Here is a 23,972-nt window from a genome sequence, read left to right as displayed (position 1 = left end):
CCATTTAAAAAACACGTCTTATCCCTTCTCTCCCCTCCCCACTCCCAGTGGTAAGAATTTTCATTGGGAAAAAAATTAAGTCATATTTTATAAACAATAAAGTATGAAGTTTTTTCTCATAACCAGCACAGTTTGTTTGAAGTCACATATGGTTGCACTTCACTTGTGTAAATGTGCTTAGCGCTTATTCAACTTTGGAAGTGTGGTTCCAGTTTCCTACCAATAAAACTGATCATTGGCCACTGGTGATTTTTAAAATGGACACATTTCAGTTCAATTCATTTTGTTCTCTCCTTACTGCAATGTGAATTTCTCCATTTTTCTCTCTTTACTCCTGAAAAGGGCGTTAATGTGCTGCTTTGGCAACTGGTGTTGCTAGCTAAATACAATCTCTGTTTTCGCAGTGAAATCACCAAAGTTATAAAAAAAAAAAAAAATCGAACAGGCATGTCAGTCTGGAAATTGTTAAATAGGCTGTATACTGGAATACTTCATCGTGGGGGCAAAAATAAAGTGGTTTTCTGAGGCAGTCAGTGGTAGTCTTACTGCCGCCTTCACTGCAGCGGGGCTGAAGACCTCGTTTTGGAAATGGTGGTGAGCTGGAGTTGGTGGCCGGGGGCTGCCGGCTGAGGTACATCTGTGCTGCAGTGCAGGCCTTGGGAGATCATCGCTCTCCGTGACTGGACCTTTTAGACTGCCATTCTAAATTTGTTAGGTGCTGTGATGTTACTTCTCCGAGCCCTCTGCTAGCAAGGGCGCTCCCCAGCACCCTCCCACCTCAGGTAGCTCCACCACTGACCTTAACAAGCTTTTTGCACGTCTAAAGGGTGGCTCTGGCTTTCGGATCCTGAATCCAATTTTGAGTGCTCTTACTGACTAGACTGAGGAGAGAAGGAGAATTCGGAGTGTGCTGGGAGATTCCATGGCCTTAGAGATTTGTTCTGCGTCTTACAAAAATACTGATTGCGAGTGCTGGTTATCATGCTCTTTCCAGAACAGGCTGAACAGAGCTTATGGCTGCATATCACCATGAATGAAAAAATACATTAAAACACTGCCGCCTTCTCCCTCCCCTCCCGTTTCCTTCATTCCTCCTTTGATTTTATTCTGTTTGGTTTTTTGGATTACAAATAGTTTTGTTTGTTTTCATTACCAAATTACAGAACAAAACTTTAATTATACAGTTTGTACAGAAAGCAATTAAGAGACTAAATGTTTTTCTCTTGCTAGCTGGATAGTTATGTCTTGTCTGGCGAAACAGCAATTGCAATGCGTATTTGTGTAGGAGGTTAAATCTGGTGTCAGTGGTTTGCAACTGACAGTTACAATATGTTCCTATGGCAGTTACAGTGCCATTAAGAAAAAAAAGGTTTTGCTGTAAATCTCTCAGTAGGTTGAGGGGTGCATTTTAAATCTCCTCATATGCAAAATACCAGGTACTAACATTTTGTGTTAAAGTGGCCAAAAGCCCTTCAAGAAAACAGTAACAATTTGTTCCAAAGACTCTTTATTATAAAGGAATTAAAAACGTTTAACTTACTCCCACATAAACTAGCTCCAGTCGGGAAACCTCAGGGTCGAATCGTACTGACTCAGGATGCCAAATACTCTAACAGCGTAAGTCACAGTAAGAGCAGGGGGTTGCTTGGGCCCCTGCGATCTTGTGATGGGGCCTTCGGCAGTTTCACAGAAGCTTTTTGGTTAAGATTGACCCCGATTTCTCTGAAAGGAAAAGCATCCTTTCTCACTCGTACATTTGTTCTTGTTTGTACAGAACATTCAGCAAAAAGGTTCACAGTTGTAAATGGAGGGTAAAAAAGGAGAAGAGAAAATTTGCACCTCTGAGTGCTTCTCACATGAAAGAAAGATGTATTGCTGCTAGTAGGCATCTTCATTACAGCAAGTTCTGACCTGAATGAACTGTGCTGGCATTAAAATGCATAAGAGGATCCAATGCTCTTCCAAATTGGGAATTGTAGTTCTGCCTTTTTTATAGGCCCTTTTTATATGGAAATCTCTCCTCTGGATGAACAGTTGCTGAAGTTGAGCCTTCTTCCAGAGTTCCCAGGTGGTAGTGAAGTAGCTGTTGTGGGGCTGGGTCCGCAACAGTGAGCGTGCTGTGCATACTTAACTTTGTCTTGGCTTCTAGTAGGGTAACTGCATCCCTAAACTTCCTGGAGAAAGCATGGGGAAAATGAAGAGGCTGAACAAAATTCACAGGAACTAAATGAACAGCTGTATAAACTGGCATTAGGAAAGCTGAGGAAGGTGTCCACCTTTTATTTTTCTTTGTTTCAGAGCTTTGGTGCCTACATCTAGGCCGCAGAGACACCTATGTCAGATTAGGTCCATCACATGAAACTGATATGTATTTTTTCCTCCTCTTTGAGGTCCATTTTATTTCTGTTGCAGTTAAAGATCTTGCTCGTAATCTTGAGAGAATGTGGTCCAGATTAAATTTCTAATAAGCATGTTGTTACCATGGCCAAATTGTCCAGTGTCTAGGAATGTGGAATAATTGTAATTACTACTGCTGTTTAGGACTGGGAGAGAAAGCTGGAGGTAGGGTAGAAGGTACGCATATTGGGCATAGAGAGTACATCCTCTCATAGTGAAATGAAATTTCTACCCTGGAACCTCATACTAAGCTGTTCTTCATGCTAAATTAATCCATGTTATACAAGACTTGATCAAGACTTTCAGCTTCCTATAATGTCTAGGCTGAACTCTCCAAAATTCATTTGCCTTTAAAGTGAGAGTAAGAACAGCTTTTCAAGGAACTAGACAACAAACCGAGTCATAACATTGTTCATATCACCTCCAGATGAGAAAAGGAATCAAGTAAAAGTAATACTTTTTTCTCTTAATGGGAAAATCTTGATATTTGTCATGTCAATGTGATTTTTTTGGATGCATAGACATTCCAAATTACAGTGGTTTCATATATAGAAGAAAGAGTATTATTTAAGATGGTGTAAATCATTGCCTTTTGAGTAGAGCTTTTTTTTTCCTGGTTTGACAGTAAATTAGGGACAATAGGGATGTTTGCCTTCAACTCACTCAGTAAAGCAGCATTTGTCTCAACAAGTTTGTCAGGCAGTGTCTGTTGATTCATTATTTCAGACAAATAATGGAAGCAACACCACAAGAAAACAAACATATATACTAGGTGCATGGTAATTTTGCTGAGAATTGCTGAATAGGCAAGGTAAAATAGAAAGCAAAATAGGAAATAAAACATGGAAATCCCCAAAGCTGAAGCCGGGAATTCAGAAATGAGTAAGCATGTACTGTTCACATGATAATGTAATGTATCCAACCATGTGAGTGGTTAACATCTACAGTCATATGAAGAATAGATGTCGCTGTAGAGCTTTTATTTGTGATTCTGATTTTTATTCCATTGTGCCTTTATGGTGTTTGCTAGGGAGCACAGATGAAAAGAAAATAAAGACAAGGTTTCCTCAGGAAGTGGCTTTTTCTTTCTCTCTTGTGGAGGTTCCCCCCCACCTTGTTTTGATACTGTATACAATGAAGCCTTGCTATTTGTGATAGAGGGAGAAAAAGATTAGTGAGTCAGAAATAGTGGAAACACTGAGGGTGTTCTGGTTTGAGACTGTATTGTCCTTTTTAAAAGGAATGTGAGAAGGGAAATCCTAACCTCATTGAGGTCAATGTCAAAATTACTACCGACTTCATTAGGATAAGGATGGCACCTTGTAGTTGGGAGCAAAGAGTTAGGGGGCAAAAAGAGACAAGAGAGTCAGAGATCTTATGTGTCCAGAGGGAATGAAAGACTATAAGAGATAGAAATGAGCTGCACAGGGCTAGTGCTTATTTCTAATTAGATGAGTAAGTAGGAAGCATTTGCGTCACCACAAGTTTTCTATGCTTTTCAGATTGAAAAACTTTAGTCAGAACATATTACTGTTTTCTCCTTAAGTGAATTGTGCTTAAAAAAATACTGAACAACCAATCAACTGATAAAACAAGCAAGAAAAACTGAGCTTTTTGGTTCAATTCTTGTTTTTGTAACCCTCATCCAGAAGACAGGCAATGGTAAAGCTAGACATGGCAAGTATAATTGTAAGATGTATTTTCTTCAGCCTTTAGCTCGAATCGATCTTCCTCAAAAAAGCAAAAGGTTTATTTACCAAGACCTGATAAAGATGTGGAGCAAGTGACATTAATTATATTTGGTCTTTAACTTGTTCTCAATACCTTCAGGAATCAGATCTTCCTGGGTGAGTGATGGGCTGGCTAGCTTAGAATAACCTGGTAACAAGTCAGAATTTCTGTTTTTACAAAACTTCTGGAGATTCCCTATTGGAAATATTCCACAATATCTAAAAGTAAACATAAATGATCCAGAGAGCTCACCTTACTTTCTCAGGATTGTCAGGTACAGATTATGAAGGTGTGCTGATTTAGGGGTGATTTGGCAGTATGTCACTTGTTACCATTAATTTTCTAAATTGTTGGTCTTACAAAAGGGACTTCTTTCTAGAAGGATATTCAGAACAGTTACTGAAATTCAGTTATATTCCTTTTGCCTTTTACCAAATGGGAAAAATCTCCTTAACATGTGTGCAGACTAAGAGTTTCTTCTGGTTAGTCAAAGTGTGTGGCTTGCTTTTGCTATGTGTTTATCAGTATTTTTAGATCATGCTACCAATGTCATATTATTGAATACTTCCTCTTGGGCTTTTGCTTAAGATAAAGTACACTTTAATCTTTTCTCTAATTCTGATTTGTTCTTCATTCTTTCCAAACCTATGCAAAATAGATAGTTTCATGGGGAATAGTTATATTTCATTGCAATGAAGTTCTCATGAAATTGTTTCTTTTTGTCCGCAGTCTAAGACACTGCCCTTTTCAGTCAAAAGGAGTGTGTTTATGGCTTCTGCACTGCATGATATACAACAAAACTAAAAATTATATACCATTCTTACTTATTGCAATAAAAGCCAATATACGCTGACATAGTTACTTTCTCAGTCTAAAAATTACGTCTTTGTGTTTTCTTAAGAAAACACAGAAATGTTTCAGAAATCATGGCCTATAGTAGCACTGATTGTTTTTCCTGGATAGTAAAGCTACAAATAAGTAGCTTGTGAATCAATAGCAAGGAGTTTTACTTCCTGGTGTTTATTAATTCCTGTGCTGTTTGCCCCTGATATAGGGCCTAGGAAAAACAATTATAACTTAGGTGCACCAACCTGCTGAGCTACTGAGCCATTTTACCTTTGCTTCTCTAAATAAAAGACTATGAAGCACAAAAAAGTGGCTTAAGGAATTTCTGCATTAAATTGCCATTTTGTACTCATAACCACTGAAAACTGTACCATCTCTCAAATAAAAAAATAAAGCAATATTTTCTTTTTCTGTGGGTATTTTTCATTAAAAAAAGGATCAAAAAGGTATAAACTTTTACATGACGTCTCTAAGAACAATCAGTAGAACGTCTTAAGAAGTTTCTTCAAATTGGCACAAAAGTTTGTTTTAATGACATAAGTAAGATTATAGCAAGTCAAACACTCTGGATGTTTCAGAAAAATGTGCTGATCAGTGAACCTATCAAGAAAGGATTTACCTAAATGCTGTTCTCTCAAGATGATAGTAGTAAATGACTCCTTTGTAGGATGGCTATTTTTAAAAAAAGTTATGACACTCCATATATAACGATAATGAACTGTTAGAAAACCTCATGCTCACTATGAAGTTTGGATAAACATTTAGACCTTAAGTTAGCCATTCATATTACGTTACCTGTTTTAGACAGAAATATACAGGAAGAGTTTATGTTCGGTTTATAATTGTTTCTGTAAAATGTATGCTGCTGTATCTGCATTATAACTTTAGAACCATTTTCTCCCTGTTTCTGAGCTATGTGGGAATGCACGTGAGGTGGAAGAGTCGCTGTGAGCTACCCTACGGATGCACCCAAAGCTCTGGATCTGAGTTCTGACCCTATCACTTGGGTCGGGCCATTGTGTAACCACTGTAATTGTTTTATTGAACACTGTAGGGGAAATGTAGACATAGGGCTATCCAAATGCATAGGCTATGCATGTCTAAACCTGAACTTGTGTAATTTGTGAACATATCTTTGTGGAACAGAAAATCTAATTCTAAAAAAAAGATTTTTTTTTTTTTTTTAAATGGAACGGTTAAATTCTTCTTAAAGATTCTGGGGACCGAATGGGGGGGCAAGGTAGGATCTATAACAAAAAGTGGATACAACTGTCTTAGGATGTGGACTAAGTACCAGTGATGCTGTTAGACAAACATTTTTTTAGAAAATCAACAAATGACTTGTAAAAATATAAAGAGGAAACACTGGCAGAGAATTTCTCTGTTATTTCTGTGGAACGGAGGGCAGGATTCCTCCTAGAAATCTGTCTTTCTCCAAATATATTTTAACATCACTTGGAAGTTTTTCATTCTTTTATTTACTGTTCTGTCCATTCTATTTGTTCTTGTCATACTAATTTATAAAATACGAGGAAAATCTTAATGTGTACACCCACAACAATGTAGTATCTTAGTCTGTCAGTTTTCTACATGTTAAGCTCCTCTGGGTTGGATCACTCTCGGTTGCTGCTTTGGACATTTTTCTAAAAGTAATTGGATTATAAATAGGTCATGGACTTGCCCACTACCATAGAGCAAAATCTAAACTCGCTGTCTACAAACAGCTGAAGAAATGAATGTTAGCTTATTTTCCTGACATAGGTTTATATTACTGCTATACTACTTTTGCGTTATTTTTGTGCTCAAGGAAAAATTATCATTTAGTTGATCTTTGTGGATTGTCTGATAAGGCATGGGTTTGTGCTGCAGCCTTTTCCAGTTAGTACAAAGGTAATAGTATGGCCTTTTAATGTCTCATCGGTTTCCTGTTTTCATGGAATTTGTAGGTACTGTGCTTCTGGCAAAGTTGATTAAACTGGCAAATAAGTTCAGAAGTAGTTGACAAGTAAGTGTTCAGTGTGACTAGATAGATCTTGCTTCCAGCACAAAGGGACTGAAAATTAAAATCCTGAGTACAGACTTTGGACAAGCTACAGGAAACTAGGAAATATTGGGAATATATCAATTCGTCTCAATGCAGTTATTTTCTTACTGAAAAATTTTCAGAATAATAGTTTTATTATACCATACTGTACGATATTACTAGGTCAGAATCCTACAAACATCAGCACAGAAGAAACTTCACTGACATAAATATTCTCACTCAGTTTAATAGAACAATGTAGGTGCACGTATGTTTGAAACTTAGGAAGCTTGCCTTTCATGAATACCTTCATGTAGCAGAGGTAATTTAAAACAACACAAATCTGACAAAACTTTTGTATATTACAATAGTTAGGAATATATTTAATTAATTTGTGTGAAAATTAACTTTTTCTTCTTGAGCTTTTCATTAGTTGGTACATCTGGTTTGTATCTGTCAAGTGAATTTCTTTTGGAGAATAGCTTTTACATAGCTTGAAGAAATATTCTGGAAGCATGTGAAGATTTGTATTTTATTTTATTTTTTAAACTTCTCTCAAATACATAAAAAAACCAAATCATTTTTACAAAACAAAACCTCTTTTTAATGTTCCCTTCTTTCCTGTTCCTCCTTCACTAGAGGAAAGGAGAGAGCAATGATAATAACAACAACTAAACAAACAAACACTCCAATATAAATAAGTCCATAAAGACATAGAAAGAAAGATTCACCAAAATTTGTTTTGTTATGTTTGAAGTAAAAATATTAGATAGATTACGGAACATTTCTAATGTGAGAAAGAAGCTCTGTATCCTGAATTAGGAAGACCCTACCTTCCTCAATCCGATTCGAATGCAAAACATACTCTGTTAGGAGAAACTCTGATATATACTAATAAACTGGAATATGGCCGAGAGAAAAACAAGCAACAGAAAAACTGCTGAATTCATGTTTTCCAATAGACTTGGCTCTTCAATTTCCATTAGCGCTGAAATGAACTCTAGTCTCCTATCTTCCCAGTCTAATGGAATTTCAATACAGCACATTGGCTGGCTGTGCTTTTTTTTTTTCCTAGAGCACCAAATTCAGTTCATAATCCCTCTTCTGAGCTCATTTTTTGTTTACATCTTTATTCCACTTCCAGCTGCATTTCCATAGTCTCTGTTCTAGGGAGAGGTATGACATCTGTTTTAGAACTGTGAAGACTAGAATAAAGAATAGCAACGGTGCTTTAACTTCTCTTTACATTTTAGGAACCAGTTTTAAAGGGAGAAAATACTATGAGAGGCAGATAAGAAAAACAGTTTTCTTCCAGTGGGGAGGGATTTGCAAATTTAGCCTCTAGACCTGCTGTGAGTGCAAATCTCTACTTCATGAACATATTGAGACCAGATGTGAGTCTGATCCTTCCTCTCTTGTGGGTCATACAAGTTTCTATTCAGTGTTTGAACTTGCACAATGGTTGTCATCAAACTATTATTCCTCATTATTTCAGAGACCAGTCATTATCCAGACTGAAAAACTTCAGATTTGTAGCTTGCCTAGCAATACAGCTAAGTGATAGCATTGCTGTCATATAACGCTAGTAAAATAAATTTTACTAGTTTAGTTTATGTGGCTGTTCTCAGAGATAACAATAAATAGCAACCTCTTTGTAGTGGCATGTGCTCTACTTGATGCAAAGTTTCTGATTTCCTCTTTAAAAAAAACAATACAGCCTTCAGGTACTTCTGAAGGAGTTGTGTTAGGCAGGGGGTGGGTTTTAGAGGCATCAGTATAATAGAAAACAAAGTCATTAATATAACATACATTTTTATTTTTTTACAAGCAGGTGAAATAGTGAGCCTCTCTGACCATGTGCTTTTCCCAGGAACATCACAGGAGTAATTTATTGAAATATTGTGGGGGAAATTTTAGATACCTTTTTGTGCTGTGCTAGAGGAAAGCCCCAAGACTTTCCTTTTCCATCCCACTTCAGGACCTTGGTCAGGATTTAACATTTCTGGTTTTGCTAGAACTTCCTTTATTAGAACTTCTATATTGTAATTTAACAGTAGTAGATTAACATAGCCTACAGCTAGGAAGAATCTTTATCCTTATGCACTGTAACATAACATAGGTACACTATGGCTAGGTAAAGACATTTACCTCATTGTTTAGTTCCTAGATAGCCACAGATTCATGATGAATTTCAACGTGCCTAATTTCACTGAAATGAGAGCTTTAGAATAAAATAACATTGTAATTTAAATACAAGGCAGAAATCAATACAGTGCATCATGCAGTGTGTAAATAAACCCTCTCAGCTTTTTCAAAATTACCTTCCTTCTCCCTAGCTCTCCCCAGTGGATGTCTAAAGCTGATAAATGCAAGGAATACATGAACAATATTTTCTGTATTCCTATCTGGAGTAGGCTGTTCCATAACTGACAGTGTTTTCCCACTTTCCAAGAATACTTTTTTTAAAAAGGGGGGGGGGGGGGGGGGGGAAGGGAGGTGTCTTTCTGAACAGCAGATAGATTAAAAAAAAAGGAAATATACTTTACCTTGAAAGAGCTTTTATAACATCAGAACAAACCTTTGACTGCTCTAGTACATTTATTATAAACTTTTGATAATTTTGCTTAGTGTTTTAAACCTCTGATTTTCAAAACATTTTTGTTACTAAAATTCATTAACCAAATGTCATTAAACTCTTGGTTTTGGACAGTATGTTCTTGACATTCTGCTGAAGGAAAAATGTGCAGTAGAGATTTCCTGCTAAGCTTGGGAGGTTGTTCCTTGTTAACCCTCATCAAGAAATTTTATGAATGTTATGAAGTAACCTTATGTTTGTGAGAAGGAGTTTGTTATTGCTGCACAATCTTCCTCCCTGTAGGTTTTTGTTCTGTTTAAAAATGACAGTAGATAGATTTTTCTTTCAAAAGTACATATCAATCCTTTGTTCTTCATAACAAGTAATTTCATGGACTTACATTTAAAAATAACCACCATGATGGCTCACAGCTTCTGAGGGCTGAAAGCATTTGTTCATTTTCAAATTGTTTACTGTTGCATCTCACAGCTGTTAAAAAAATCACAGTAATTTTATTGGTTGGAAATATCTTGTCAGCTCAGAGAGTCTAACAGCTAAAGAGACTTAATGAAATTTTTTTTAGCCCAGGGTTTTCCTTTAGATTCTTAACACCGCCAAGTATTTACCAAGGACACCTATCGCTTTCTCCTATCAGTCACTTGAGAGCAGTCAGTACACTGAATGGAACAGGCTGTAACAAGCCAAGGTGCAGATACGTGCTGCAGATTCGTTTTAAGGTCGGGTTCCGTGACAACCAACACTGTGAGATTCAGTTCACAGCAGAATATTGTCTGGTTCTGAAGAGGGTTTTGTTGTGGTTTTCTTGTTGTCATCGTTATGGGGTTTTGTGACTGCAAATCGCAACTTGAGATTTTTGCTATAGAGAATGGCAAAACTTTTGCCACTGAGGCATTAATTTCGTAGGTACAGGCTATTGTAAAATCTCAGCTATTTAAACTATGAGGAAAAAATTAAACCTCTCTTTGGTTTTTGATTCTCTTAGAAAACAAACCTTACAGGGACGGAACCTGATATCTCTGAATGTTATGCATTTCATTGCGTGTTTCTGTTTTGTTGCTTTTCTGGAGGATTCAGAATTCTAATGTAGGAAAGCAGAGGTGGTATATTGTGTCACCAACCAGTAACTGAATTATCAGGCATGGCAGATGGACGTGGCCCTTACTTCAGAATTTCTCATCACAGTAAAGCGTGTTTTAAAATTCCCATTCCTTTCGAAAGGGAATCAGTTTTTGTTATCCTCTATGATAATTATCTTCTCTTTCAAGTATACTGAGACAGAAAGCTTTGAAGTGAGACTAGAACTGTGAGAAGTAGGTAAATTCCACATAACACTTGGATCTCATTTACATAAGAAATAAAATATTGTGAAGAGACAGACTGAAAAAATAACCTGTCACGTAGCCAGAGACTGAAATGCTTGAAGGGAATAAAGGAAGTGCCGTATTTCGAGCTAGCTAACTTTACCCCTCTCCAATGGCAATTTACTCTGATACTGCATTCAGTTTTTGTGGAGCAAACATGTTCCTCTGCAAGTGTTATGTATTCAAGAGATTCAGTAGAGTTGTTTCAGGATCTATGGAAATAATTATGTTTTTTGACCTCAGCCATGGCAGGCACAGCATGTCCTGCACTCCCAGTAGGCTCAGCACCTTGCAGTATCAGGCTCTTTAACGACATGCCTTTTTATCTTGGCATAACTTCTTACTAAATGTGACCATCCAGTGGTACATTGGATGTGACAGTTGTCAGCCAGTCAACGTGCTCTGACCACAGGGACTAAATACTGGCTAGCTGAAGATTTCTGCTTTAAAACCACGTGGTTCCTAATGCTTCAGCCAAAGGATAATTTCAATAACATTTAGGGTGAGAGCTCCCTTCTGTTCCATAGTTGGAGTGCATCTTATTTTGCTTGTTAGTTGATCTAGGATATGCTGCATGGACAAAAAAAATCCCCATTCATAGACTGGCTTTTGTCCTTTCAGAAGGCTACATTTTACCATTTTAGTATGTCATATCCAGTAACTACTTTTGCTACTTATAATCAAAGCAATTTAATTGTACTTGAACAAGTAGAGGAAGTACCATTATCATGTTCTCCTTCTTGAATTTAAAATTTAAAAATTACAGCAATATTTTATTAATGAAAATGTTAGCTCATTCTAAAGTTGTCCCATAAACTAGGAATATTTAATTATTTCCTTAGAACTTCCCCTTTAGAATAAAATCTTAAATTAAATCTTAAAAAGTTAAAATCTTAAAACTTAAAAAGTTAAGATTTGTAAAATGTCAAATGGCCGTAGCTGCTAGTTGGTGACTAATGTTTACGTTCTCTCTATGCACTATTATCTTCATGTCATTTAGTGGATCTTCTAGTGTAAGTAGTGTGGATCAAGTAGCTTTCTGGACTTTATTTGCTTTAATAACAGCTTATATTAAATGTCACTGGAGGAATTAAAAAAAGTCATGGTGATCAATTTGCTGAATTGTTAATAACACTAAAGTCTTTAAAATGTTCCTGTATATTTGGAATTCACATGCAGAGCCCCAGTGAGCGTTTGCTTAGAGCGATTCATGTTCCTTCTCTGCAGAGTGCACACGCTAACTGCTTGAGACAAACTTTTGCTTGTTTTGAAGCTGCCTCTGTTCCCAAATAAATATTTATACTGGCAGTTACCCCATTTGTTTACCAGCCATTCACAGATTGGACTGCATTTGGAGAATTAATTGCCTTACATAAAGACACTGTTTATTCTTTGACAGCATGTTTCTGCATTGCCCCTCTAGATGGCATTTCTAAAAACAATTCCAGATGGAAACATGGAAGATATTTCTGTATTCCCCAATAGCTTTAAAAATAGATGCCTCTGCATGATTCACAGGGATCTCTATGTGCACCTCTGAGCTGACCTGAGCTATAAACACTTTATAAATAAAGTGTGCTGAAACAGTAGATACACTTTTTTTTTCTCCGATTGTCTTACTGGTTTGCCTTTTTTTTTTTTCTTTTTTTGTTCTCAGAGATGTTAAAAGAAAATAATGCTTATGTAGAATTAGATGATTTTTAGATAGGAATATCTTGTTAGGGCTTCCTAGTGGGGTGGGGTTTTTTTCATGTTTACAAGAGAGTTGTAATCAGAAGACATTCATGAATCAATCCTCATTTGACAAACTGCAAATCTCAGTGTAACGTACCTGAAGATTTGACTCTGTGGTTTAAGGTAAAACATCCTCTTAGATACAGAAGCACGACTTGTTCAAACCTGCAGGAGCCGGAGCATGGAAATGAAAGCTTTCTCATGGTGTGGAACAATAGAGAAACACTCCAGCCGTTACTGTAGCCTGCAGGCTACAGGAGATGAGGAGTCCTACTCCTATCCCTCTCCCATGCACTCTGTACTAGTAGATACAAAATACAAGAAGTCAGCCCTCTATGGCTTATCTCATGGTTGGATTGAGTAAAATAATTTTGATGCATTTCCCGCCCAGATTCTAAACATGCTGTAAAATCTCTGGCTTTCTCCAGCAAGGTGATCATCTGTTATAACATCATCACTTGTTAATGATTTCCTTAAATTTCCTGTTAAAAATAAGGTAATCAGAGAGTCAGCTTTGGCATCTATGCTCATAGCTTGTGCCCATAAGGAATTTGTTTAGATGGCTATCCCGTTCCTGTCAAGGTAACACCATCAACCCTGGATTTTTGTTCTTGAAATGCTAGGTAACCTTTGGTGTTTTTCCTAAATAGTTACTCAACAGAAGTGACTGTTACTTATCAAAATGTTTCATGCGTCTTAAATACCATAGTACTGTTCTAGAGAGCTTTTAATGGACAGTGTCATAAAATGTGGAATCTTTTCTCCGTGGAAGATAACAGTCCAAATTACAATATTGCCCAATAAGGCTGTAAGCTGCTGGCAGTGTTCAACTTCTCTGCTGGAATAAAGGAAATCTGAAAGGGCATCTGTTACAACATGAACCAAACTCCTCCTTGCTTTAACAGCTATGTAGTTAACGGAGTTACAGATGCGTGAATGCTTCTCAACTGACCCAAGCTGAGAAACACCCAGTTAAAACTCATAGCGTGGGCTTCAGTCAACCTTGAATTATGGCATTTTATGAAAAAGTGATGTAAAATACAATCTGTACCTTTCAACAAAGCTGAATGAAAGAGAAGCAGATTAATGGGTTATGAGAAGAGTAGGAGCATGCTTGGATTGCTTTTATAGTACTAATATGGCAGTCGTGAAGGTCTTCTCTTTTGACTTGTTTGAGGCTAAAGGACCCTTAGCAGACTAGCTGAGGAAATTGTGTGGGGACTCGTTCTTCCAGTAAAGCTTTTCAGCATAGGGACTTTTTGCTGTATGAGAGCAGAACGTGACGTAGGAAGACTTAAGCTATTTCCATGTAATTATTACCTATAGAGACTGCTGGGAGTAGGAGGGATCAGGGATCTACATGCCAGCCCTGGTCCATTTCTGAGAAAAAGGAAACACACATTTCCTAAGAAACTACAACAACAAGCAAATTGCTTTATAAAATAGCAAGAGGGGAAAGATAGATGTTAGGTATTATTGGATTTTCTTATGAGATCGACTTTCTTGGGTGTCTTTGGATTTACCAGTGGGGGAAGAAAACTTTTTGGAAAACAGACAATGCTAACGTTCAGTTATGAATCATTTTGTTAGTCTGCTGTGAGGGCTGGTTTACCCTAAATCATCAGGCAATAGTTTTTGACACAGTCCTGTGACTTTTTCTCCTAATTGCTTTCTAGAGTTTACAAAGTAATTTAATTGTATTCTCTAAATCTTTTCCTAAAATATCTAGTAAAACAACCAAATAACTTACAAAAGATGTGATGGGTTTTGATTTTGTTTTGGTTTTGTTTGTTTTTCGGAGGGGGGTGTGGGGGGGGTGTGGGTTTGTTTTTTTTTTCCCCAGAAAGAGTTACTGTTGTCCTAACTAATCACAAAGTTTAATGAAAGCTTGGCATTTGAGTCCAGAGCACTTTCTGCTTTTATAAATATTCTTATTTGCAAATGCAAAATTCCAGCATTACAGAACTGGTATAATTTTGTCTACTGAAGTTTGATTTTTGTCTGAACAGTTACTTCATTTTGAATATGAAGTGTTTGTCAGAAAACTAGGCATTTTTCACAGTCCCAGACATGACAAAGATTTAAGAGGTGATGTGAGTTTTGTAAACATCCACTGCTTTATATATACCTTTGCCCCATGCCCTGCCATAAAAGAAAGATACATGCAGTGTTACTTCCAAAGGAAGAAATATTTTTCCCTTATCTTTCCAGGCCTGTAAAAGTAACCCCAGAGATATTTTAAAGAAGATTATAGTACGTCCCACTGCAGACTTCAAATGCAGTTAACAGATGGCATGCTATCTGTTACAGTGGAATTGGCTGTACGTGCTATACCATTTGAGCTTCATGCAAGTGGATCACTTTCATGGACAGAGTAGGTAGTAAAGGGTAGCTCTGTGAATATACTCAGATCACTGGAATAACTTACTAGAGGTGTAAGAGAAAGAAGCACATCAAAGCAAAATCACACCTGGTGTTTTTTCACTATGGAAAATATTAGAGATTAAGAGGCAAAAATGAAAGCCTCATTAGTAGGCTTCCTCTGCATCCTCAATATTTACTGACCAAAGCTGAAGATGATGTAAATTTTTCTTTTGTTACTCAGAGCAGAAAATGGGGAGGGTGATAAATCCTGTTTAGTTCATTACCACTAACTGCTAATGATGGTGATTTAAAAAAGGATATCAATCAGATATTCACTTCAAGACAGAAAGAACAGAGATGAGTGAGTAGTGCACGCTAAATAACCCTTTTTTGAGTAAGTTGCTGCTTAGTATCCAGGAACTTTTATTTAAGAATTTCAGTCTTGCTCCATGGGATTCACCCCACAGCCTGATTAGTAACCTGCCAGGAATGATGGAATGGCTTTTGGGATCACAAAAATAAAATGGAAGTAAGGAAATCTAAAATAATGGAATGAACTGGCTCTTTAATAGGCTCAGAATTCTATTCTTAGGCTGTTCTAAGAAGGATTTAAGGGTTAATTGGAACTAGCTATCACTTTGTTGCATACGAAGAACAGTCAGAAGGATACTTCTTGCTTTCTCGTCAATACAACTTGAAATTTCAGATATCATTTGTATGCTTGGTTGTTTATCAACATTGTGAAAATAGCCCTCACATCCTCCTCCCACTCCTGAGCCAGCATTCCTGATATGCTCTTTATAGGCCAAATGCCTCGACTGAATCCCAGGCAATCTGAAACCAACCGAAAAACTTACGTTCATTGCAGGGGGATTTGGATCAGGCCCAGCAACAAGAACATTGCAAATTAGGAATGATGTGGAAAAGTGGGTGTCATGGCAGAAATATGTGTGTGGGCGCTTGTGTAAAACCTGTACACAATATGCTTGTGCTGTGCTTTTCCAACTATTATTTCTTTTTAGCTGCTTATTTAGAAAGAATGCAATTAGAACCTTTAATACGAATTTGATTCCTATTTTCATAAAAAAGTAAACAGGGAGAATCTGTATGAAGATATTTTCCTCTTATTCTGCAAAAGCAGGCAGAATTTGAAGGCAGCGAACAATTGGATTGAAGTACTCTTGAGAGACACACAGGAATATAATCTTCCTTTTGAGAGAAAAACTAAAGTGCAGACCTGAGCTGTACCATTTGAAAAGGATTCATACTGAATTGTTCAGTGCATGCCATATGTAATTAGTGCACACTGGCCGAGTGATTATTTACACAATAAATCAAGATTTGGCCAAACAAATCTCTCTTCATGTCGCCAGTATACTTTGCTGGCTGCGTTTTTCTGGCTTCATCCTAAACTCCCCCTCCCCTGTACCTCCTGTTTTCTTTTTTCTGCAAGGACTTCCAAATGCCTCCATGTGTGCTGACAGCACCAGGCATTCATTACTGGGAGACTCGCTGTCGAGACAATGAAACTATGCAGGGCAGGATGGCGTTGTCACTATCTTCTTCAGAGTCTGCCTTCAATATGGGAAAAGTTCCCTGAAACAGCTTCTACCCTGGCTTCCCTCAGGTTGTTGTGACCTTTTGTTTTTGTGCAACTGGAGCTTCATTAGTTTGTTGCCGCATGCACAATTTCCAACGGCTGCTTTGAAGACATGTTAATTATAGTAATAATTTCCAACTCATTTACTAGTCATTGCCTATTTTCTTGCAGGGCAAAAGTGGAAATAAGATCTTGCCCAAACCACTCCTCATTGAACAGTAATGCCTTAAGTCAAATCTCTATCTGGAAATTTTTTTCTCCAGTAAGTTTTGCCAGAAGCCGTCGTTTTTCCAAGGTCTGTGCAAGTAACTGCATAATGCAAACACTAATACTCTAGATCATTTCACACGTTAGTAATAGGGGAAGCATTTAGCCATCAGAGGAAGAAAAAAAAATCTATTAGATAGAACACTTCATTTACTGAAAGCTAAATAAGCTGTTATTCTGTGCAAGTTTGCAGTTACAGTGCTTTTCCTTTAAGCTTGTGAACAAGCCTTTGGGCTGCACTGCTTATTTGATCATCATAACCATCAGTAGCTTCACTGTAGAAACTCCAACAAGAACTCCCTGTTTTGGGGCTTGATTCTGCGAGGAACTGAGTACCAGCTGGAAAGTATTTTATGTCCACAGTTTCTGGCAAAGGCAGTTCCAACTGGCCTAGGCCTTTGGCCAGGATTTATCAAGAGAAATATAGGTATCTTTTCAAAAGGAGCCAAAGATAGTCATGTGTGAACGTAATTGGTAAATGCACACTGCTGTCCATTTGCACATGTAAATTTGCTAATGTAAATACAGACTTGCATGCGTATTCATTATTTTATGGACTCAGTCTTGGTACCTGCTTGAATGTAGCCCTCAGCATTATTAGTTTCTCTGATTGAATCATGTATTTTGACTAGATGCAACCAGGAGGTCTGTATTCTGGTTCGGTTTTGGTGTTGTATTTCACGAAGCGTGCTCACTGAAGCTTGTTTGAATCCTACTCATTTGTGCAATGCACAAAGGAGAAATCCCCTTCTCCCAGCTGATCTATGGGAAAGGAAAGTAAGCATATGTCATCAGCCATTCCCTCCCGCTGTTGTACGTGACTGCAAATGAAAAGTCTAACTATGTATTTCCTGTGGCCACCCTTTTTGAAGATGATTGGTGTCTCAATCCGCAGAACAGCTGACCTTCAGTGTTAGCTGCTGGTGTGCAGTGATTTACTTGCAAAGCCGACTGCAGTAGGGTACCAGCTATTGAGTCATTTTGCTCGTATTTTATGCTTGCTTTGTTTCCCGCACTCGCTGGAATGGGAATAGCCATGTTGACGATATGATAGCAAGTTAGTCATACGGTGCTATTTAAAGCTTTACCGCCAAAGGTGACCACGTTGGGAGAGATTCAAATGGTGGCAAGCCTGTTGCTGGGAGCTGGGGAGATTCCTCCTTCAACTAAGATGATGCTACAGTGCTTCTGCATCAGGTGCTTGGGTAATTTCAGTTTGAGAAAGGTCATCATGTTTAATAAGCGCAAGTCCTCTGAACGTTGGTGGAGGGAGAGGAGCCATGGCTTTGGAGTGCCTCCAGCAGGAGCCCACTGCAGCCATGACTTTGACGCTGTGCAGGCCCTGCACTTAGTAGAGTACAACGTTTATTTAGGCACTCTCTCAAACGAAAGGGAAATGCTCAGTGAGGCAGATCGTATATTACACATTTCAGTGACAGCTCATTCGTCACAGATCTAGTAACTGAGCAAATGGTCCAGCTTTCCTTAGAAATGGAGGTTATTTCAGTCATTTAAAAAAATAATTTCTTTCCACTAATGCACGAATGAACCCCAACATTTTAGACTTTTGTTCTGGAGAAGCATCCGGAAGTCTGATTACTTGCCTGAATACTTTTTTCTTTTTAATTAAAAGCACAACTCACATTGAATAAAGAAATCTCTAACACTTCCTAGTTCAACCGTGCCAGAAGTTTTTCAAATACTGTAATCTTTTTCGAGATTTAGAAGTTTCTATTTTTTGATCATGAGGAAGGGCTGCAGAGGGCTTTAGTTACTTTAGTTACAGTTACTGAAAGCCAGCATTGATTTTTATCTAGAATTTTAGAAGAGGATTATAACCATTTGTTATTTTTATTTGAATGGTGGGTTAGAATTATTGTTTGTGAGCAGAGAGAAAAATATACATGAAAGACAAGTTTTAAAAGGATAATCTCATCTAAAGTAAAAATTACTGTGATTTTTCTGATTTCATAACATTTATAAGTTTTTATAAAATTGTTAATTGTACTGTAGCAAATTTCTTGTCATTTCAAGTACGATTTTATGTTTTGTTTCTTTCTGTGCGGCTATCCGTTCATTTTTGGAACCTGAAAGCTGGGAGGGAATCCAGATCTTCCTTTTCCGTATCTTTAGAAGTGAGTTAATGTTAGCACAGAGGGTGTGATGATACAGCTGGACCACAGCGGGTGCGGGGCAAAGATTGCTTTTGGTGAACTGCAGATCAGAGTTGCCCAGACCCAACTTCTGTGGCTGATACTGGTGACGTTTGCTCAGGCACAGACCACTGCGCAAAGTGACACCTCTGCCTCCGAGAGCAGATCAGCGCAGAGGTGGTGGAGACATTTTTTAAGAGTGGAAGGAGGACGTTTGCGAGAGTGGGAGAGAGGAGGTTGTGTTTGTGAACAGCTGGCCCAGCGCCCACCATCTCTGTGGCTATATGGCTGCACAGGAGAACGAACATAAATGCACTAGCTAGTTTCCGTCAGACCAGTTCTAAAAACCTGTTATTTCAAATTTTAGTCATATATATATATAGATATAGTAGGGGGGAGGTGGGGGAGATTGTTCTTTATCTAGCATAACTCCATGAGAATATATTTGTGGATCTGATCCAAGGCATGTATATGAATACACTCCTTTCTTCGTTATCAGGAAATAGTTTTCAGTGTTTTGTTTGATTGTAATTCACGCACGTTAAATCATGAGTGCGTAGTCATTTGGATTCCCAAGGCAGTATGCTGTCAATGGCTTTACAGTGTTGTCCCTTGAGAACCCCAAATGGGGTGCTTGTTGCCTGATTTCTCCAAAGAAAAGAGATGCAGGCATGGACAGAATATTAAATGGATCTTTCTTTTTTTTTTTTCCCTGTGTAAAAAAGATTAGTGCTTTATTTTCCCTCTGTATAGAGTATTTCACTGGTGTCTTGGAAAACCACGGTCTGTGTGGATGATACAAATGTCTGTAATCACATAAGTTCCCACCTGTAGTGAAATTCTGGCACAGCTGTGCCAAGCTGTGCAATTTGACAAGGGACTGATTTCGGTTTGCTACAAAGCTAAAAAAAGAAACCAGGTGAAACAACTTAATGCTGACATTTGATTAGAAGTAATAAATCAAACTGGTGGGTGGGGGAAAGGAATGTTCCCATCTTCAGAAAGAAGCCTGCTTTTTTCCATGTGAAAATGAAAGGCATTTGCAAAGGGTGGCTCATTGACACCCCATATCATTACATGTTAAAGAAAAGACAAAATAAAAAGAATGTAATAACAGCCAGTTAGATAAGCTCAGTAGTTTACTGGTGTCATAAATATCAAATTCGTTAGAAGCACAACTTAGAAATATTTAAAACAATAATCATCTTTTTTCTGCCAGTAATCTCTAAACTTGTATTCCTGTCACAACTGTCCTTTAGTATCTATGTTTGTCAGTAAGAGCTTGCACTGAAAATTTAATTGATCAGTAGTCTCAAAAGTAATCGTTAACTGGGAGATATCCCTAGGTCAACATTAATTTAATCTATGTTTGTTTCTGGCATGACAGGAAGCACGGTCAGTGTGGTGATATCTTGTCTCTGGAGGAAACTTGCACAGGTTAGGTTGAGGAGTGAGGGGCAAAAAGCTGTAGTAATTTTGAAATGGCTAGCATAGCACAAGCTTTTCATAGTGGCTAATAAGGGAATTTGCTTTGTATAACAAATGATTTGTTGCTTTGGGAAGATTTTGTTAATCAGGTTTCTGTTTGTGTCCCACCCGACTGTTCACCTGTGAGGTCTTTGTTCAGTTCTTTATTATTAGGCTAAAGCTTACTCCTGTAAACCTGTAATGATTCTCCAATTTGTCCTTGGGGAAGTAATTCTGTCATGGTTAGAGGGAAGGGGAGATGCAAACATTTTTTTCCTGAGCAGATGAATTCTTTGGTGGGCCTGTGTAGTGCATACAGATAATACCTCTTGCTGTTTTCCTCTCATAATTCCTCCCTCTCATGCACTAGGATCTACAGTTAGGGATGAATGCTTTCCATCATGTGGTATACTAAGAGCGATCTTAAAATTTTAGGCTCTTAGCTTGAATAACCAAAACAAAACTTATGTGTCTATAGGAGTGAATAAGAAGTTCTCTTTCAAAAGACAATCATGGAAAAAAACTAGTATAGCAACAATAAAAAATACTTTCTGATGCGTAACAGAATACTTGAACTCAGATATGATCTTCCTTGAAATCACTGATAACCCGATTGAAATTTTCTTCACATTTCAAGTGATGGGTTATTGAAGTATGTCCACTGTGTGTTGAGTTTACCAACCTTTTGTGTAATTTTGGCACTCTTTCCCACAGATGAGTTATCCAAGTGACATATACAATATGTCTCATTTCCAAACTCGTTTTGTATGGTTTTGTATATGAATAATGAAGTGTCTTAATTTATGCTGTGCAAAAATGCCTGTGAAATTTATTTGTCGCTGTTAATTTGTTGGATTCACATGAGTACTCCTGTGCTAGCTGACCTAATGCAGTTCAGCTGCTGGCTCACAGGATTTTCAGCTCACTGCTTCTCTCATGAAAGAATTGTTGCCATTGAATCTGTATGATGGAAGATAACAGAGCTAGCAATATACCTCCTACCCTCCCTGGAAAGATCGGTCCCTTTCAGTTGTGACATTTCAAGGACTGAAATGAATCATGGTAATATTAAGTCATGGTTATTTTTGCTCAGAGATGAATGTATGTAAGACTTCAGTGTGTAGATGGACTATATATATATATAAAAATAGGGGAAGAGTCAAATGACAAATAGGTTTGAAGGTTACTTGAAAGTATAGCTGAATGCCACTAGCTAGAATTGCGGTCTGATGTTACATCCACCTGGTGCTCCAAGGGACTCCTGAAATTAAAATTTAGGCTATTTCCCTCTATGTTTCAGTGGTGTGTGCACTGCAGTTCATAGACTGATGACAATATAAAATGTGATATTTTAAGAATGAATTTTATTGAGTTATGTGGGTCTTATGTGGATTATAATACTCGCTACCATTACAGAAATGATAGGAGAAGGAAATGATACAGAAAGGGAAAGGGAAAAGGCCTGTTTTGCAGAAGGCCACCAATCTGCTCTCCCAGAAATAAAATATGAATATTAGCAATATTTGCAGTGTAATAATACTCTGATAAGTAACAGATGAGATGGCATAGTGTTCCAACTGTAGTGAAAGTGGTTTTAATGGTACTCATTATTTGACATTAATGAGTGTCGATCCTCTGAGTTAGACTGCTTCACCAGATTTTCACCTAGGAGAAGATCAGGGAAATCTGCTCACAGGACTCCCCAGACCTCTTCCGGGTCCTGGTTCTGAACCTGGTCTAGATCTGACAGAGACCTGGAATTTGTTAATGTGCACAGAAAGCCATAACGGAAGATGGTGATTGATGTCTTCTGTTCCATAACAAGATCTTCCTCTGAGTATTTTGAAGAATCTCATTGTACTGCACCGTCTTCAAATTCTGTTAAAAGAACACTGTAATTTGGTAATGCCTAAGTTAATTTAATGTGTGGTTGACACAGGTAGAAATAATTGACATTAAAGATGCCTAATGCTTTATAATAGTCTCTCTTCACTTGCTTCTAATGTTGCCAAATTTTAGTAATTTCAGTTAATATTTTCTATCGGGGGTATCTGCCTTGTTTTGGAAAATGTTCAGCAAGAATGGTGCAGCCATTGCTAAGAAAGCATCGGGGGGTTAGTTTACTTAGGTTTAAAGATACATAGCTAATGTATTGAAAAATTCTAGTAACTTCATGCTTTTAGGGGGTGACGAATTTGGTGGTCATTAATATCTTTTGTCATTCTGGTGAGAAAGCTATTGAGTTTTGTTCAAATTATAAGCCTCTCAAAATCTCACATATGTACGTATCCTATTGAGATTTGATAGAATTTGGCAGCTTCATCATCTAAAGGATCCATTCACATTAAGTATATTCTGCCCCCATATTTCTCCAGTCTGCTAACCGGACTGTGTATCTGCCTCATGGCCATAATTTGTATTCTAGTCCAGGGCTGTAAGGGGCAATCAGGATTTTCCACTTATTTTTCCTCTTCCCTAGCTGGTCAGATTCACTGTAATGCAAGTCACAAAAGATAAAAGCAGAGATTTTGCTCTGAATGGAAAACAGTGTTATGCCCCAGTTAAAGACCCATATTATACTACCAATTGTATAGCAGACTTTACATTGTTGTGTCCAAACTTGACCGGGCATATTTATTAACATAGTTGCTGCATGTGAACCTGAATTCCAGCCTGGATTACACTTGTTTAGCCCTGAAATTTACATATAAAACCCAGCTGTGCATATAGGTTTTCCACACAGTTATTTACATGCACAAATATCTGTTGCCTAATGGTATTTTGACTCATTGCAGCCCTTGAACAACCATGTTAAAGGTGCATGACTGAAGTTTGTGGTAATTGTACCATCCGGAAGTCTGAATTCATAGGCAAGAGCATGCCTGGAGTGTTGAAGTATAAACCTTCTCTCTGAGGTTTAGATAGTTTATACAGAGCAGTCTGGCAGTACAACGTACTTTCTACCCCAAGTCTTCTCCAAGTCCCATCAAAGCCTGAGAATTGGGAACATGTTTTACTAGTTAGCTACTACTGATTTCTGTGTGTTTTCCAACCCACAATGCAGTTTTCATTTTAATTGAAGGAGGAATAATTGAGAGTTTCATAGCGAGATAGCTTTTTCCTGACATGCACATGAGGATAAAGGACAAATAGAAAGCTGCAGATATTCTAAAGACACAAATTAATTATCCTACTTTGTGTAACTACTCTGCAGAGTGCTGTTCAGCAAGCTTCATGAAAGAGCACTCCTCATCACAACGTTGGCTCCATCATGGCAGCAGCCTTTTTTCTCTTTTGAAAAAAGTATTAAGCAGATTCTAAATTTCAGCTGAATACACAACTCTAACAAAAAAGAAAAAAAAATCCTTTTGTTTTCCTTTTTAATGGCCAGCCATTAGTGATTCTGAAAATAGAATGCATTTCAAAAGTAGTT

At 37.7% G+C, this 23,972-nt stretch overlaps 1 long non-coding RNA gene across 1 annotated transcript in view; it reads left to right on the top strand.

Moving 5' to 3' along the window:
• LOC143158478 (uncharacterized) overlaps positions 1-23,972 on the top strand; it is a 265,171-nt gene that overhangs the window by 121,886 nt on the left and 119,313 nt on the right. The gene's annotated exons all lie outside the window — the stretch shown is intronic.

The sequence above is a fragment of the Aptenodytes patagonicus genome, chromosome 3, assembly GCF_965638725.1.
Source record: "Aptenodytes patagonicus chromosome 3, bAptPat1.pri.cur, whole genome shotgun sequence".
Classification (NCBI taxonomy): domain Eukaryota; kingdom Metazoa; phylum Chordata; class Aves; order Sphenisciformes; family Spheniscidae; genus Aptenodytes; species Aptenodytes patagonicus.
This window is presented reverse-complemented; position numbering and strand designations above follow the sequence as displayed.